The sequence below is a fragment of the Schistocerca piceifrons genome, unplaced genomic scaffold (genome assembly GCF_021461385.2).
Source record: "Schistocerca piceifrons isolate TAMUIC-IGC-003096 unplaced genomic scaffold, iqSchPice1.1 HiC_scaffold_155, whole genome shotgun sequence".
NCBI lineage: Eukaryota > Metazoa > Arthropoda > Insecta > Orthoptera > Acrididae > Schistocerca > Schistocerca piceifrons.
In genome coordinates, this window is record NW_025727402.1 from 24551 (window position 1) to 37929 (window position 13379).

Here is a 13379-nt window from a genome sequence, read left to right on the forward strand (position 1 = left end):
CTGGAAACAGGTGGCATGAAGCCGCACACCATTTCTATGGTCGTCGTGTGTCTGCTTCCCTAGTCTATATTCTGCTGACGGTCACGAAACAGTAGCTATATTGCGAGCAGGACGGGAAACGGCCGCTCGGACAGCTCAAACTTGTCACGATTCGTGTGGAAAAAATTCCGTTCCGGTACCGGGAATCGAACCCGGGCCTCCTGGGTGAAAGCCAGGTATCCTAGCCACTAGACCACACCGGATGTGGCCGTTTCGTTCGACCGTTCGTACGGTCGCTTGTCGCATTTCGTGTCGAGTGCCGCGTCGGCGCCCCCCTCTCTTTGCGAGCATCTGTGCACATACTGACTGGCAAGGCGCGCACCTCAAACGTCGCAGAGCAATGCTTTTGGCTTCATGCTCTGCTGGGAGAAGAGGAAAAGGGAAGCTGTAAGTAGCAATAACAGGAAGTAAACATTTTCCCGCTGAAGCGTTGAAACGCTGTGGATAACAAACAAGAAATACGTTGGCGCCCTAGCAACAGCACCACCATGTCACAGAAAATTAAATGCCCCGGGTGAGGATCGAACTCACGACCTTAAGATTATGAGACTTACGCGCTGCCTACTGCGCTACCGAGGCACGGGTGCACCGCTTGTCCTGGAAACTGGGTAAACACCTTACCCAATATTAGACGTAGAGACACTGTACTTCCTGGATAACGTGTTCTGTTGCTACACGTGCACTGCCGGCCCAGTTGATTGCGGTGCTGCTGCAGCTGTTGCAACGATAGGCAGCACTCCTTGTCGTTGAAGTTCAGTGCCTCGGAGGCACCCGGACCCAGCAACTTGTGAGGCCAGGCCGACGCTAGTCTGTAGAACATGATGCGAGCGTCCTAGTGGGGACCCGCGAGTGCTGCGTTCTCGGTCCTTCTCAAGGGAAATCCAGCTACACATTCTTGTGGATCGTGCATCTCAAGCGCTCAAGCCACGCGGCAGCATTATCGCGGGAAAAGCAAAATGATGCATCGGCCGGGAATCGAACCCGGGCCGCCCGCGTGGCAGGCGAGCATTCTACCACTGAACCACCGATGCTCGGGCCAGCGGTAACTTGACGCTGCTTGCCGAGCAGATGTCTCAAGGGAAAGTGGGACTGCCGTCAAGCGCCGTAGCATTCTGTGGAAAAGATGCTGCAGACGCTGAATCCTGCACTGCACTGCTCTGCTTAAAAATGCCGCCAGAACGCGGTCCTCTGCGTACTCTTGCGTTGCCGGCGCCCAACTCTTGCCAAAGGATGCGAAATGTGCGCGGATACGCTGTCCGAATGCGTCTGGATGTGCTCCCCTAGCCTGCCTCGAAATGCGCCTGCCAGGTACGATCACCTTCGGCCGCTGCCGACTGGCGGGAAGCCGACACAGCGCGGACGCGCGGCGCTCGCTTGTGCGGTGGTGGTGTAATGGTCAGCATAGTTGCGTTCCAAGCAGTTGATCCGGGTTCGATTCCCGGCCACCGCAGCAGGCTTTTAATTTCGCGTATGAGTACTTTTGCCACGCGCTCTTAAATTATTGTTTTTTCGCCCTCTTACTCGCTGCATACCAGCCCTTAGTGTGTCTCGACTTGTCTCGACTTTGCTCGGCTGACGCGAGAGCTGACGCTCTCAAATCGGCCTATATCAAAACGACAAGCACGAGAAACGACTGAGAGAGGTAAGGAGAGGCGAGGCGATGGACACACAGCACGCCCCCTTCATTTCACGGTGGCGTCTCCCTGACCGAATCGGGCTGTAGCTCCGAAAAGAAAGGAGAAACAAAAATAGGAAGTAAAAGTGCCAATAGCGCCCTGTGTTCCCATGCGCTCACCCGCCCAAGTACTGACAAGGGCCAAAGTTGTTACGCATCGGCAATCGGACATTTTCTTTCATTTTCTCTTTATCGGTTGAGAACCAGTGTATTCAAGATATTATGGCCATTGCCGAGTGAATGCTGTAGCGCTCCCCGACGAGTCGGGTTCGGATCCTCTATCAACTTCCACGCAGGGTGATGATCTTTTGGTCACCACACTCGCCAGCTGAAATCGGCGCCGCCTTTTCGTAGTAGGAAAAGAGTAGTGGCCCGTGGGGGGATCGAACCCACGACCTTCGCGTTATTAGCACGACGCTCTAACCAACTGAGCTAACGGGCCTCGGCAGATGCAGTTGCTCAGCCCTACGCTGGAAACAGGTGGCATGAAGCCGCACACCATTTCTATGGTCGTCGTGTGTCTGCTTCCCTAGTCTATATTCTGCTGACGGTCACGAAACAGTAGCTATATTGCGAGCAGGACGGGAAACGGCCGCTCGGACAGCTCAAACTTGTCACGATTCGTGTGGAAAAAATTCCGTTCCGGTACCGGGAATCGAACCCGGGCCTCCTGGGTGAAAGCCAGGTATCCTAGCCACTAGACCACACCGGATGTGGCCGTTTCGTTCGACCGTTCGTACGGTCGCTTGTCGCATTTCGTGTCGAGTGCCGCGTCGGCGCCCCCCTCTCTTTGCGAGCATCTGTGCACATACTGACTGGCAAGGCGCGCACCTCAAACGTCGCAGAGCAATGCTTTTGGCTTCATGCTCTGCTGGGAGAAGAGGAAAAGGGAAGCTGTAAGTAGCAATAACAGGAAGTAAACATTTTCCCGCTGAAGCGTTGAAACGCTGTGGATAACAAACAAGAAATACGTTGGCGCCCTAGCAACAGCACCACACCATGTCACAGAAAATTAAATGCCCCGGGTGAGGATCGAACTCACGACCTTAAGATTATGAGACTTACGCGCTGCCTACTGCGCTACCGAGGCACGGGTGCACCGCTTGTCCTGGAAACTGGGTAAACACCTTACCCAATATTAGACGTAGAGACACTGTACTTCCTGGATAACGTGTTCTGTTGCTACACGTGCACTGCCGGCCCAGTTGATTGCGGTGCTGCTGCAGCTGTTGCAACGATAGGCAGCACTCCTTGTCGTTGAAGTTCAGTGCCTCGGAGGCACCCGGACCCAGCAACTTGTGAGGCCAGGCCGACGCTAGTCTGTAGAACATGATGCGAGCGTCCTAGTGGGGACCCGCGAGTGCTGCGTTCTCGGTCCTTCTCAAGGGAAATCCAGCTACACATTCTTGTGGATCGTGCATCTCAAGCGCTCAAGCCACGCGGCAGCATTATCGCGGGAAAAGCAAAATGATGCATCGGCCGGGAATCGAACCCGGGCCGCCCGCGTGGCAGGCGAGCATTCTACCACTGAACCACCGATGCTCGGGCCAGCGGTAACTTGACGCTGCTTGCCGAGCAGATGTCTCAAGGGAAAGTGGGACTGCCGTCAAGCGCCGTAGCATTCTGTGGAAAAGATGCTGCAGACGCTGAATCCTGCACTGCACTGCTCTGCTTAAAAATGCCGCCAGAACGCGGTCCTCTGCGTACTCTTGCGTTGCCGGCGCCCAACTCTTGCCAAAGGATGCGAAATGTGCGCGGATACGCTGTCCGAATGCGTCTGGATGTGCTCCCCTAGCCTGCCTCGAAATGCGCCTGCCAGGTACGATCACCTTCGGCCGCTGCCGACTGGCGGGAAGCCGACACAGCGCGGACGCGCGGCGCTCGCTTGTGCGGTGGTGGTGTAATGGTCAGCATAGTTGCGTTCCAAGCAGTTGATCCGGGTTCGATTCCCGGCCACCGCAGCAGGCTTTTAATTTCGCGTATGAGTACTTTTGCCACGCGCTCTTAAATTATTGTTTTTTCGCCCTCTTACTCGCTGCATACCAGCCCTTAGTGTGTCTCGACTTGTCTCGACTTTGCTCGGCTGACGCGAGAGCTGACGCTCTCAAATCGGCCTATATCAAAACGACAAGCACGAGAAACGACTGAGAGAGGTAAGGAGAGGCGAGGCGATGGACACACAGCACGCCCCCTTCATTTCACGGTGGCGTCTCCCTGACCGAATCGGGCTGTAGCTCCGAAAAGAAAGGAGAAACAAAAATAGGAAGTAAAAGTGCCAATAGCGCCCTGTGTTCCCATGCGCTCACCCGCCCAAGTACTGACAAGGGCCAAAGTTGTTACGCATCGGCAATCGGACATTTTCTTTCATTTTCTCTTTATCGGTTGAGAACCAGTGTATTCAAGATATTATGGCCATTGCCGAGTGAATGCTGTAGCGCTCCCCGACGAGTCGGGTTCGGATCCTCTATCAACTTCCACGCAGGGTGATGATCTTTTGGTCACCACACTCGCCAGCTGAAATCGGCGCCGCCTTTTCGTAGTAGGAAAAGAGTAGTGGCCCGTGGGGGGATCGAACCCACGACCTTCGCGTTATTAGCACGACGCTCTAACCAACTGAGCTAACGGGCCTCGGCAGATGCAGTTGCTCAGCCCTACGCTGGAAACAGGTGGCATGAAGCCGCACACCATTTCTATGGTCGTCGTGTGTCTGCTTCCCTAGTCTATATTCTGCTGACGGTCACGAAACAGTAGCTATATTGCGAGCAGGACGGGAAACGGCCGCTCGGACAGCTCAAACTTGTCACGATTCGTGTGGAAAAAATTCCGTTCCGGTACCGGGAATCGAACCCGGGCCTCCTGGGTGAAAGCCAGGTATCCTAGCCACTAGACCACACCGGATGTGGCCGTTTCGTTCGACCGTTCGTACGGTCGCTTGTCGCATTTCGTGTCGAGTGCCGCGTCGGCGCCCCCCTCTCTTTGCGAGCATCTGTGCACATACTGACTGGCAAGGCGCGCACCTCAAACGTCGCAGAGCAATGCTTTTGGCTTCATGCTCTGCTGGGAGAAGAGGAAAAGGGAAGCTGTAAGTAGCAATAACAGGAAGTAAACATTTTCCCGCTGAAGCGTTGAAACGCTGTGGATAACAAACAAGAAATACGTTGGCGCCCTAGCAACAGCACCACCATGTCACAGAAAATTAAATGCCCCGGGTGAGGATCGAACTCACGACCTTAAGATTATGAGACTTACGCGCTGCCTACTGCGCTACCGAGGCACGGGTGCACCGCTTGTCCTGGAAACTGGGTAAACACCTTACCCAATATTAGACGTAGAGACACTGTACTTCCTGGATAACGTGTTCTGTTGCTACACGTGCACTGCCGGCCCAGTTGATTGCGGTGCTGCTGCAGCTGTTGCAACGATAGGCAGCACTCCTTGTCGTTGAAGTTCAGTGCCTCGGAGGCACCCGGACCCAGCAACTTGTGAGGCCAGGCCGACGCTAGTCTGTAGAACATGATGCGAGCGTCCTAGTGGGGACCCGCGAGTGCTGCGTTCTCGGTCCTTCTCAAGGGAAATCCAGCTACACATTCTTGTGGATCGTGCATCTCAAGCGCTCAAGCCACGCGGCAGCATTATCGCGGGAAAAGCAAAATGATGCATCGGCCGGGAATCGAACCCGGGCCGCCCGCGTGGCAGGCGAGCATTCTACCACTGAACCACCGATGCTCGGGCCAGCGGTAACTTGACGCTGCTTGCCGAGCAGATGTCTCAAGGGAAAGTGGGACTGCCGTCAAGCGCCGTAGCATTCTGTGGAAAAGATGCTGCAGACGCTGAATCCTGCACTGCACTGCTCTGCTTAAAAATGCCGCCAGAACGCGGTCCTCTGCGTACTCTTGCGTTGCCGGCGCCCAACTCTTGCCAAAGGATGCGAAATGTGCGCGGATACGCTGTCCGAATGCGTCTGGATGTGCTCCCCTAGCCTGCCTCGAAATGCGCCTGCCAGGTACGATCACCTTCGGCCGCTGCCGACTGGCGGGAAGCCGACACAGCGCGGACGCGCGGCGCTCGCTTGTGCGGTGGTGGTGTAATGGTCAGCATAGTTGCGTTCCAAGCAGTTGATCCGGGTTCGATTCCCGGCCACCGCAGCAGGCTTTTAATTTCGCGTATGAGTACTTTTGCCACGCGCTCTTAAATTATTGTTTTTTCGCCCTCTTACTCGCTGCATACCAGCCCTTAGTGTGTCTCGACTTGTCTCGACTTTGCTCGGCTGACGCGAGAGCTGACGCTCTCAAATCGGCCTATATCAAAACGACAAGCACGAGAAACGACTGAGAGAGGTAAGGAGAGGCGAGGCGATGGACACACAGCACGCCCCCTTCATTTCACGGTGGCGTCTCCCTGACCGAATCGGGCTGTAGCTCCGAAAAGAAAGGAGAAACAAAAATAGGAAGTAAAAGTGCCAATAGCGCCCTGTGTTCCCATGCGCTCACCCGCCCAAGTACTGACAAGGGCCAAAGTTGTTACGCATCGGCAATCGGACATTTTCTTTCATTTTCTCTTTATCGGTTGAGAACCAGTGTATTCAAGATATTATGGCCATTGCCGAGTGAATGCTGTAGCGCTCCCCGACGAGTCGGGTTCGGATCCTCTATCAACTTCCACGCAGGGTGATGATCTTTTGGTCACCACACTCGCCAGCTGAAATCGGCGCCGCCTTTTCGTAGTAGGAAAAGAGTAGTGGCCCGTGGGGGGATCGAACCCACGACCTTCGCGTTATTAGCACGACGCTCTAACCAACTGAGCTAACGGGCCTCGGCAGATGCAGTTGCTCAGCCCTACGCTGGAAACAGGTGGCATGAAGCCGCACACCATTTCTATGGTCGTCGTGTGTCTGCTTCCCTAGTCTATATTCTGCTGACGGTCACGAAACAGTAGCTATATTGCGAGCAGGACGGGAAACGGCCGCTCGGACAGCTCAAACTTGTCACGATTCGTGTGGAAAAAATTCCGTTCCGGTACCGGGAATCGAACCCGGGCCTCCTGGGTGAAAGCCAGGTATCCTAGCCACTAGACCACACCGGATGTGGCCGTTTCGTTCGACCGTTCGTACGGTCGCTTGTCGCATTTCGTGTCGAGTGCCGCGTCGGCGCCCCCCTCTCTTTGCGAGCATCTGTGCACATACTGACTGGCAAGGCGCGCACCTCAAACGTCGCAGAGCAATGCTTTTGGCTTCATGCTCTGCTGGGAGAAGAGGAAAAGGGAAGCTGTAAGTAGCAATAACAGGAAGTAAACATTTTCCCGCTGAAGCGTTGAAACGCTGTGGATAACAAACAAGAAATACGTTGGCGCCCTAGCAACAGCACCACCATGTCACAGAAAATTAAATGCCCCGGGTGAGGATCGAACTCACGACCTTAAGATTATGAGACTTACGCGCTGCCTACTGCGCTACCGAGGCACGGGTGCACCGCTTGTCCTGGAAACTGGGTAAACACCTTACCCAATATTAGACGTAGAGACACTGTACTTCCTGGATAACGTGTTCTGTTGCTACACGTGCACTGCCGGCCCAGTTGATTGCGGTGCTGCTGCAGCTGTTGCAACGATAGGCAGCACTCCTTGTCGTTGAAGTTCAGTGCCTCGGAGGCACCCGGACCCAGCAACTTGTGAGGCCAGGCCGACGCTAGTCTGTAGAACATGATGCGAGCGTCCTAGTGGGGACCCGCGAGTGCTGCGTTCTCGGTCCTTCTCAAGGGAAATCCAGCTACACATTCTTGTGGATCGTGCATCTCAAGCGCTCAAGCCACGCGGCAGCATTATCGCGGGAAAAGCAAAATGATGCATCGGCCGGGAATCGAACCCGGGCCGCCCGCGTGGCAGGCGAGCATTCTACCACTGAACCACCGATGCTCGGGCCAGCGGTAACTTGACGCTGCTTGCCGAGCAGATGTCTCAAGGGAAAGTGGGACTGCCGTCAAGCGCCGTAGCATTCTGTGGAAAAGATGCTGCAGACGCTGAATCCTGCACTGCACTGCTCTGCTTAAAAATGCCGCCAGAACGCGGTCCTCTGCGTACTCTTGCGTTGCCGGCGCCCAACTCTTGCCAAAGGATGCGAAATGTGCGCGGATACGCTGTCCGAATGCGTCTGGATGTGCTCCCCTAGCCTGCCTCGAAATGCGCCTGCCAGGTACGATCACCTTCGGCCGCTGCCGACTGGCGGGAAGCCGACACAGCGCGGACGCGCGGCGCTCGCTTGTGCGGTGGTGGTGTAATGGTCAGCATAGTTGCGTTCCAAGCAGTTGATCCGGGTTCGATTCCCGGCCACCGCAGCAGGCTTTTAATTTCGCGTATGAGTACTTTTGCCACGCGCTCTTAAATTATTGTTTTTTCGCCCTCTTACTCGCTGCATACCAGCCCTTAGTGTGTCTCGACTTGTCTCGACTTTGCTCGGCTGACGCGAGAGCTGACGCTCTCAAATCGGCCTATATCAAAACGACAAGCACGAGAAACGACTGAGAGAGGTAAGGAGAGGCGAGGCGATGGACACACAGCACGCCCCCTTCATTTCACGGTGGCGTCTCCCTGACCGAATCGGGCTGTAGCTCCGAAAAGAAAGGAGAAACAAAAATAGGAAGTAAAAGTGCCAATAGCGCCCTGTGTTCCCATGCGCTCACCCGCCCAAGTACTGACAAGGGCCAAAGTTGTTACGCATCGGCAATCGGACATTTTCTTTCATTTTCTCTTTATCGGTTGAGAACCAGTGTATTCAAGATATTATGGCCATTGCCGAGTGAATGCTGTAGCGCTCCCCGACGAGTCGGGTTCGGATCCTCTATCAACTTCCACGCAGGGTGATGATCTTTTGGTCACCACACTCGCCAGCTGAAATCGGCGCCGCCTTTTCGTAGTAGGAAAAGAGTAGTGGCCCGTGGGGGGATCGAACCCACGACCTTCGCGTTATTAGCACGACGCTCTAACCAACTGAGCTAACGGGCCTCGGCAGATGCAGTTGCTCAGCCCTACGCTGGAAACAGGTGGCATGAAGCCGCACACCATTTCTATGGTCGTCGTGTGTCTGCTTCCCTAGTCTATATTCTGCTGACGGTCACGAAACAGTAGCTATATTGCGAGCAGGACGGGAAACGGCCGCTCGGACAGCTCAAACTTGTCACGATTCGTGTGGAAAAAATTCCGTTCCGGTACCGGGAATCGAACCCGGGCCTCCTGGGTGAAAGCCAGGTATCCTAGCCACTAGACCACACCGGATGTGGCCGTTTCGTTCGACCGTTCGTACGGTCGCTTGTCGCATTTCGTGTCGAGTGCCGCGTCGGCGCCCCCCTCTCTTTGCGAGCATCTGTGCACATACTGACTGGCAAGGCGCGCACCTCAAACGTCGCAGAGCAATGCTTTTGGCTTCATGCTCTGCTGGGAGAAGAGGAAAAGGGAAGCTGTAAGTAGCAATAACAGGAAGTAAACATTTTCCCGCTGAAGCGTTGAAACGCTGTGGATAACAAACAAGAAATACGTTGGCGCCCTAGCAACAGCACCACCATGTCACAGAAAATTAAATGCCCCGGGTGAGGATCGAACTCACGACCTTAAGATTATGAGACTTACGCGCTGCCTACTGCGCTACCGAGGCACGGGTGCACCGCTTGTCCTGGAAACTGGGTAAACACCTTACCCAATATTAGACGTAGAGACACTGTACTTCCTGGATAACGTGTTCTGTTGCTACACGTGCACTGCCGGCCCAGTTGATTGCGGTGCTGCTGCAGCTGTTGCAACGATAGGCAGCACTCCTTGTCGTTGAAGTTCAGTGCCTCGGAGGCACCCGGACCCAGCAACTTGTGAGGCCAGGCCGACGCTAGTCTGTAGAACATGATGCGAGCGTCCTAGTGGGGACCCGCGAGTGCTGCGTTCTCGGTCCTTCTCAAGGGAAATCCAGCTACACATTCTTGTGGATCGTGCATCTCAAGCGCTCAAGCCACGCGGCAGCATTATCGCGGGAAAAGCAAAATGATGCATCGGCCGGGAATCGAACCCGGGCCGCCCGCGTGGCAGGCGAGCATTCTACCACTGAACCACCGATGCTCGGGCCAGCGGTAACTTGACGCTGCTTGCCCGAGCAGATGTCTCAAGGGAAAGTGGGACTGCCGTCAAGCGCCGTAGCATTCTGTGGAAAAGATGCTGCAGACGCTGAATCCTGCACTGCACTGCTCTGCTTAAAAATGCCGCCAGAACGCGGTCCTCTGCGTACTCTTGCGTTGCCGGCGCCCAACTCTTGCCAAAGGATGCGAAATGTGCGCGGATACGCTGTCCGAATGCGTCTGGATGTGCTCCCCTAGCCTGCCTCGAAATGCGCCTGCCAGGTACGATCACCTTCGGCCGCTGCCGACTGGCGGGAAGCCGACACAGCGCGGACGCGCGGCGCTCGCTTGTGCGGTGGTGGTGTAATGGTCAGCATAGTTGCGTTCCAAGCAGTTGATCCGGGTTCGATTCCCGGCCACCGCAGCAGGCTTTTAATTTCGCGTATGAGTACTTTTGCCACGCGCTCTTAAATTATTGTTTTTTCGCCCTCTTACTCGCTGCATACCAGCCCTTAGTGTGTCTCGACTTGTCTCGACTTTGCTCGGCTGACGCGAGAGCTGACGCTCTCAAATCGGCCTATATCAAAACGACAAGCACGAGAAACGACTGAGAGAGGTAAGGAGAGGCGAGGCGATGGACACACAGCACGCCCCCTTCATTTCACGGTGGCGTCTCCCTGACCGAATCGGGCTGTAGCTCCGAAAAGAAAGGAGAAACAAAAATAGGAAGTAAAAGTGCCAATAGCGCCCTGTGTTCCCATGCGCTCACCCGCCCAAGTACTGACAAGGGCCAAAGTTGTTACGCATCGGCAATCGGACATTTTCTTTCATTTTCTCTTTATCGGTTGAGAACCAGTGTATTCAAGATATTATGGCCATTGCCGAGTGAATGCTGTAGCGCTCCCCGACGAGTCGGGTTCGGATCCTCTATCAACTTCCACGCAGGGTGATGATCTTTTGGTCACCACACTCGCCAGCTGAAATCGGCGCCGCCTTTTCGTAGTAGGAAAAGAGTAGTGGCCCGTGGGGGGATCGAACCCACGACCTTCGCGTTATTAGCACGACGCTCTAACCAACTGAGCTAACGGGCCTCGGCAGATGCAGTTGCTCAGCCCTACGCTGGAAACAGGTGGCATGAAGCCGCACACCATTTCTATGGTCGTCGTGTGTCTGCTTCCCTAGTCTATATTCTGCTGACGGTCACGAAACAGTAGCTATATTGCGAGCAGGACGGGAAACGGCCGCTCGGACAGCTCAAACTTGTCACGATTCGTGTGGAAAAAATTCCGTTCCGGTACCGGGAATCGAACCCGGGCCTCCTGGGTGAAAGCCAGGTATCCTAGCCACTAGACCACACCGGATGTGGCCGTTTCGTTCGACCGTTCGTACGGTCGCTTGTCGCATTTCGTGTCGAGTGCCGCGTCGGCGCCCCCCTCTCTTTGCGAGCATCTGTGCACATACTGACTGGCAAGGCGCGCACCTCAAACGTCGCAGAGCAATGCTTTTGGCTTCATGCTCTGCTGGGAGAAGAGGAAAAGGGAAGCTGTAAGTAGCAATAACAGGAAGTAAACATTTTCCCGCTGAAGCGTTGAAACGCTGTGGATAACAAACAAGAAATACGTTGGCGCCCTAGCAACAGCACCACCATGTCACAGAAAATTAAATGCCCCGGGTGAGGATCGAACTCACGACCTTAAGATTATGAGACTTACGCGCTGCCTACTGCGCTACCGAGGCACGGGTGCACCGCTTGTCCTGGAAACTGGGTAAACACCTTACCCAATATTAGACGTAGAGACACTGTACTTCCTGGATAACGTGTTCTGTTGCTACACGTGCACTGCCGGCCCAGTTGATTGCGGTGCTGCTGCAGCTGTTGCAACGATAGGCAGCACTCCTTGTCGTTGAAGTTCAGTGCCTCGGAGGCACCCGGACCCAGCAACTTGTGAGGCCAGGCCGACGCTAGTCTGTAGAACATGATGCGAGCGTCCTAGTGGGGACCCGCGAGTGCTGCGTTCTCGGTCCTTCTCAAGGGAAATCCAGCTACACATTCTTGTGGATCGTGCATCTCAAGCGCTCAAGCCACGCGGCAGCATTATCGCGGGAAAAGCAAAATGATGCATCGGCCGGGAATCGAACCCGGGCCGCCCGCGTGGCAGGCGAGCATTCTACCACTGAACCACCGATGCTCGGGCCAGCGGTAACTTGACGCTGCTTGCCGAGCAGATGTCTCAAGGGAAAGTGGGACTGCCGTCAAGCGCCGTAGCATTCTGTGGAAAAGATGCTGCAGACGCTGAATCCTGCACTGCACTGCTCTGCTTAAAAATGCCGCCAGAACGCGGTCCTCTGCGTACTCTTGCGTTGCCGGCGCCCAACTCTTGCCAAAGGATGCGAAATGTGCGCGGATACGCTGTCCGAATGCGTCTGGATGTGCTCCCCTAGCCTGCCTCGAAATGCGCCTGCCAGGTACGATCACCTTCGGCCGCTGCCGACTGGCGGGAAGCCGACACAGCGCGGACGCGCGGCGCTCGCTTGTGCGGTGGTGGTGTAATGGTCAGCATAGTTGCGTTCCAAGCAGTTGATCCGGGTTCGATTCCCGGCCACCGCAGCAGGCTTTTAATTTCGCGTATGAGTACTTTTGCCACGCGCTCTTAAATTATTGTTTTTTCGCCCTCTTACTCGCTGCATACCAGCCCTTAGTGTGTCTCGACTTGTCTCGACTTTGCTCGGCTGACGCGAGAGCTGACGCTCTCAAATCGGCCTATATCAAAACGACAAGCACGAGAAACGACTGAGAGAGGTAAGGAGAGGCGAGGCGATGGACACACAGCACGCCCCCTTCATTTCACGGTGGCGTCTCCCTGACCGAATCGGGCTGTAGCTCCGAAAAGAAAGGAGAAACAAAAATAGGAAGTAAAAGTGCCAATAGCGCCCTGTGTTCCCATGCGCTCACCCGCCCAAGTACTGACAAGGGCCAAAGTTGTTACGCATCGGCAATCGGACATTTTCTTTCATTTTCTCTTTATCGGTTGAGAACCAGTGTATTCAAGATATTATGGCCATTGCCGAGTGAATGCTGTAGCGCTCCCCGACGAGTCGGGTTCGGATCCTCTATCAACTTCCACGCAGGGTGATGATCTTTTGGTCACCACACTCGCCAGCTGAAATCGGCGCCGCCTTTTCGTAGTAGGAAAAGAGTAGTGGCCCGTGGGGGGATCGAACCCACGACCTTCGCGTTATTAGCACGACGCTCTAACCAACTGAGCTAACGGGCCTCGGCAGATGCAGTTGCTCAGCCCTACGCTGGAAACAGGTGGCATGAAGCCGCACACCATTTCTATGGTCGTCGTGTGTCTGCTTCCCTAGTCTATATTCTGCTGACGGTCACGAAACAGTAGCTATATTGCGAGCAGGACGGGAAACGGCCGCTCGGACAGCTCAAACTTGTCACGATTCGTGTGGAAAAAATTCCGTTCCGGTACCGGGAATCGAACCCGGGCCTCCTGGGTGAAAGCCAGGTATCCTAGCCACTAGACCACACCGGATGTGGCCGTTTCGTTCGACCGTTCGTACGG

The 13379-nt window shown here is 55.1% G+C and overlaps 31 non-coding genes across 31 annotated transcripts; 6 read left to right on the top strand and 25 right to left on the bottom strand.

Annotated features, from left to right (window-relative positions):
• Positions 1-170: 170 nt before the first annotated feature.
• Trnae-uuc lies at positions 171-242 on the bottom strand. The gene has a single exon. It is a non-coding gene; the product is annotated as a tRNA-Glu (tRNA).
• A 303-nt stretch (positions 243-545) lies between these two features.
• Trnam-cau lies at positions 546-618 on the bottom strand. The gene has a single exon. It is a non-coding gene; the product is annotated as a tRNA-Met (tRNA).
• Positions 619-999: 381 nt separating this feature from the next.
• Trnag-gcc lies at positions 1000-1070 on the bottom strand. Its single transcript has one exon. It is a non-coding gene; the product is annotated as a tRNA-Gly (tRNA).
• A 347-nt stretch (positions 1071-1417) lies between these two features.
• Trnag-ucc lies at positions 1418-1489 on the top strand. Its single transcript has one exon. It is a non-coding gene; the product is annotated as a tRNA-Gly (tRNA).
• A 593-nt stretch (positions 1490-2082) lies between these two features.
• Positions 2083-2156, bottom strand: Trnai-aau. The gene has a single exon. It is a non-coding gene; the product is annotated as a tRNA-Ile (tRNA).
• A 198-nt stretch (positions 2157-2354) lies between these two features.
• On the bottom strand, positions 2355-2426 carry Trnae-uuc. Its single transcript has one exon. It is a non-coding gene; the product is annotated as a tRNA-Glu (tRNA).
• A 305-nt stretch (positions 2427-2731) lies between these two features.
• On the bottom strand, positions 2732-2804 carry Trnam-cau. The gene has a single exon. It is a non-coding gene; the product is annotated as a tRNA-Met (tRNA).
• Positions 2805-3185: 381 nt separating this feature from the next.
• Positions 3186-3256, bottom strand: Trnag-gcc. The gene has a single exon. It is a non-coding gene; the product is annotated as a tRNA-Gly (tRNA).
• A 347-nt stretch (positions 3257-3603) lies between these two features.
• Trnag-ucc lies at positions 3604-3675 on the top strand. The gene has a single exon. It is a non-coding gene; the product is annotated as a tRNA-Gly (tRNA).
• A 593-nt stretch (positions 3676-4268) lies between these two features.
• Positions 4269-4342, bottom strand: Trnai-aau. Its single transcript has one exon. It is a non-coding gene; the product is annotated as a tRNA-Ile (tRNA).
• Positions 4343-4540: 198 nt separating this feature from the next.
• Trnae-uuc lies at positions 4541-4612 on the bottom strand. Its single transcript has one exon. It is a non-coding gene; the product is annotated as a tRNA-Glu (tRNA).
• A 303-nt stretch (positions 4613-4915) lies between these two features.
• Trnam-cau lies at positions 4916-4988 on the bottom strand. Its single transcript has one exon. It is a non-coding gene; the product is annotated as a tRNA-Met (tRNA).
• Positions 4989-5369: 381 nt separating this feature from the next.
• Positions 5370-5440, bottom strand: Trnag-gcc. Its single transcript has one exon. It is a non-coding gene; the product is annotated as a tRNA-Gly (tRNA).
• Positions 5441-5787: 347 nt separating this feature from the next.
• Positions 5788-5859, top strand: Trnag-ucc. The gene has a single exon. It is a non-coding gene; the product is annotated as a tRNA-Gly (tRNA).
• Positions 5860-6452: 593 nt separating this feature from the next.
• Positions 6453-6526, bottom strand: Trnai-aau. The gene has a single exon. It is a non-coding gene; the product is annotated as a tRNA-Ile (tRNA).
• A 198-nt stretch (positions 6527-6724) lies between these two features.
• Positions 6725-6796, bottom strand: Trnae-uuc. The gene has a single exon. It is a non-coding gene; the product is annotated as a tRNA-Glu (tRNA).
• A 303-nt stretch (positions 6797-7099) lies between these two features.
• Positions 7100-7172, bottom strand: Trnam-cau. The gene has a single exon. It is a non-coding gene; the product is annotated as a tRNA-Met (tRNA).
• A 381-nt stretch (positions 7173-7553) lies between these two features.
• Trnag-gcc lies at positions 7554-7624 on the bottom strand. Its single transcript has one exon. It is a non-coding gene; the product is annotated as a tRNA-Gly (tRNA).
• A 347-nt stretch (positions 7625-7971) lies between these two features.
• On the top strand, positions 7972-8043 carry Trnag-ucc. Its single transcript has one exon. It is a non-coding gene; the product is annotated as a tRNA-Gly (tRNA).
• Positions 8044-8636: 593 nt separating this feature from the next.
• Trnai-aau lies at positions 8637-8710 on the bottom strand. The gene has a single exon. It is a non-coding gene; the product is annotated as a tRNA-Ile (tRNA).
• Positions 8711-8908: 198 nt separating this feature from the next.
• Positions 8909-8980, bottom strand: Trnae-uuc. Its single transcript has one exon. It is a non-coding gene; the product is annotated as a tRNA-Glu (tRNA).
• Positions 8981-9283: 303 nt separating this feature from the next.
• Positions 9284-9356, bottom strand: Trnam-cau. Its single transcript has one exon. It is a non-coding gene; the product is annotated as a tRNA-Met (tRNA).
• A 381-nt stretch (positions 9357-9737) lies between these two features.
• Positions 9738-9808, bottom strand: Trnag-gcc. Its single transcript has one exon. It is a non-coding gene; the product is annotated as a tRNA-Gly (tRNA).
• A 348-nt stretch (positions 9809-10156) lies between these two features.
• On the top strand, positions 10157-10228 carry Trnag-ucc. The gene has a single exon. It is a non-coding gene; the product is annotated as a tRNA-Gly (tRNA).
• Positions 10229-10821: 593 nt separating this feature from the next.
• On the bottom strand, positions 10822-10895 carry Trnai-aau. The gene has a single exon. It is a non-coding gene; the product is annotated as a tRNA-Ile (tRNA).
• Positions 10896-11093: 198 nt separating this feature from the next.
• On the bottom strand, positions 11094-11165 carry Trnae-uuc. Its single transcript has one exon. It is a non-coding gene; the product is annotated as a tRNA-Glu (tRNA).
• Positions 11166-11468: 303 nt separating this feature from the next.
• Positions 11469-11541, bottom strand: Trnam-cau. The gene has a single exon. It is a non-coding gene; the product is annotated as a tRNA-Met (tRNA).
• A 381-nt stretch (positions 11542-11922) lies between these two features.
• On the bottom strand, positions 11923-11993 carry Trnag-gcc. The gene has a single exon. It is a non-coding gene; the product is annotated as a tRNA-Gly (tRNA).
• A 347-nt stretch (positions 11994-12340) lies between these two features.
• Trnag-ucc lies at positions 12341-12412 on the top strand. The gene has a single exon. It is a non-coding gene; the product is annotated as a tRNA-Gly (tRNA).
• A 593-nt stretch (positions 12413-13005) lies between these two features.
• Trnai-aau lies at positions 13006-13079 on the bottom strand. Its single transcript has one exon. It is a non-coding gene; the product is annotated as a tRNA-Ile (tRNA).
• A 198-nt stretch (positions 13080-13277) lies between these two features.
• Positions 13278-13349, bottom strand: Trnae-uuc. The gene has a single exon. It is a non-coding gene; the product is annotated as a tRNA-Glu (tRNA).
• Between the last annotated feature and the right edge of the window lie 30 nt (positions 13350-13379).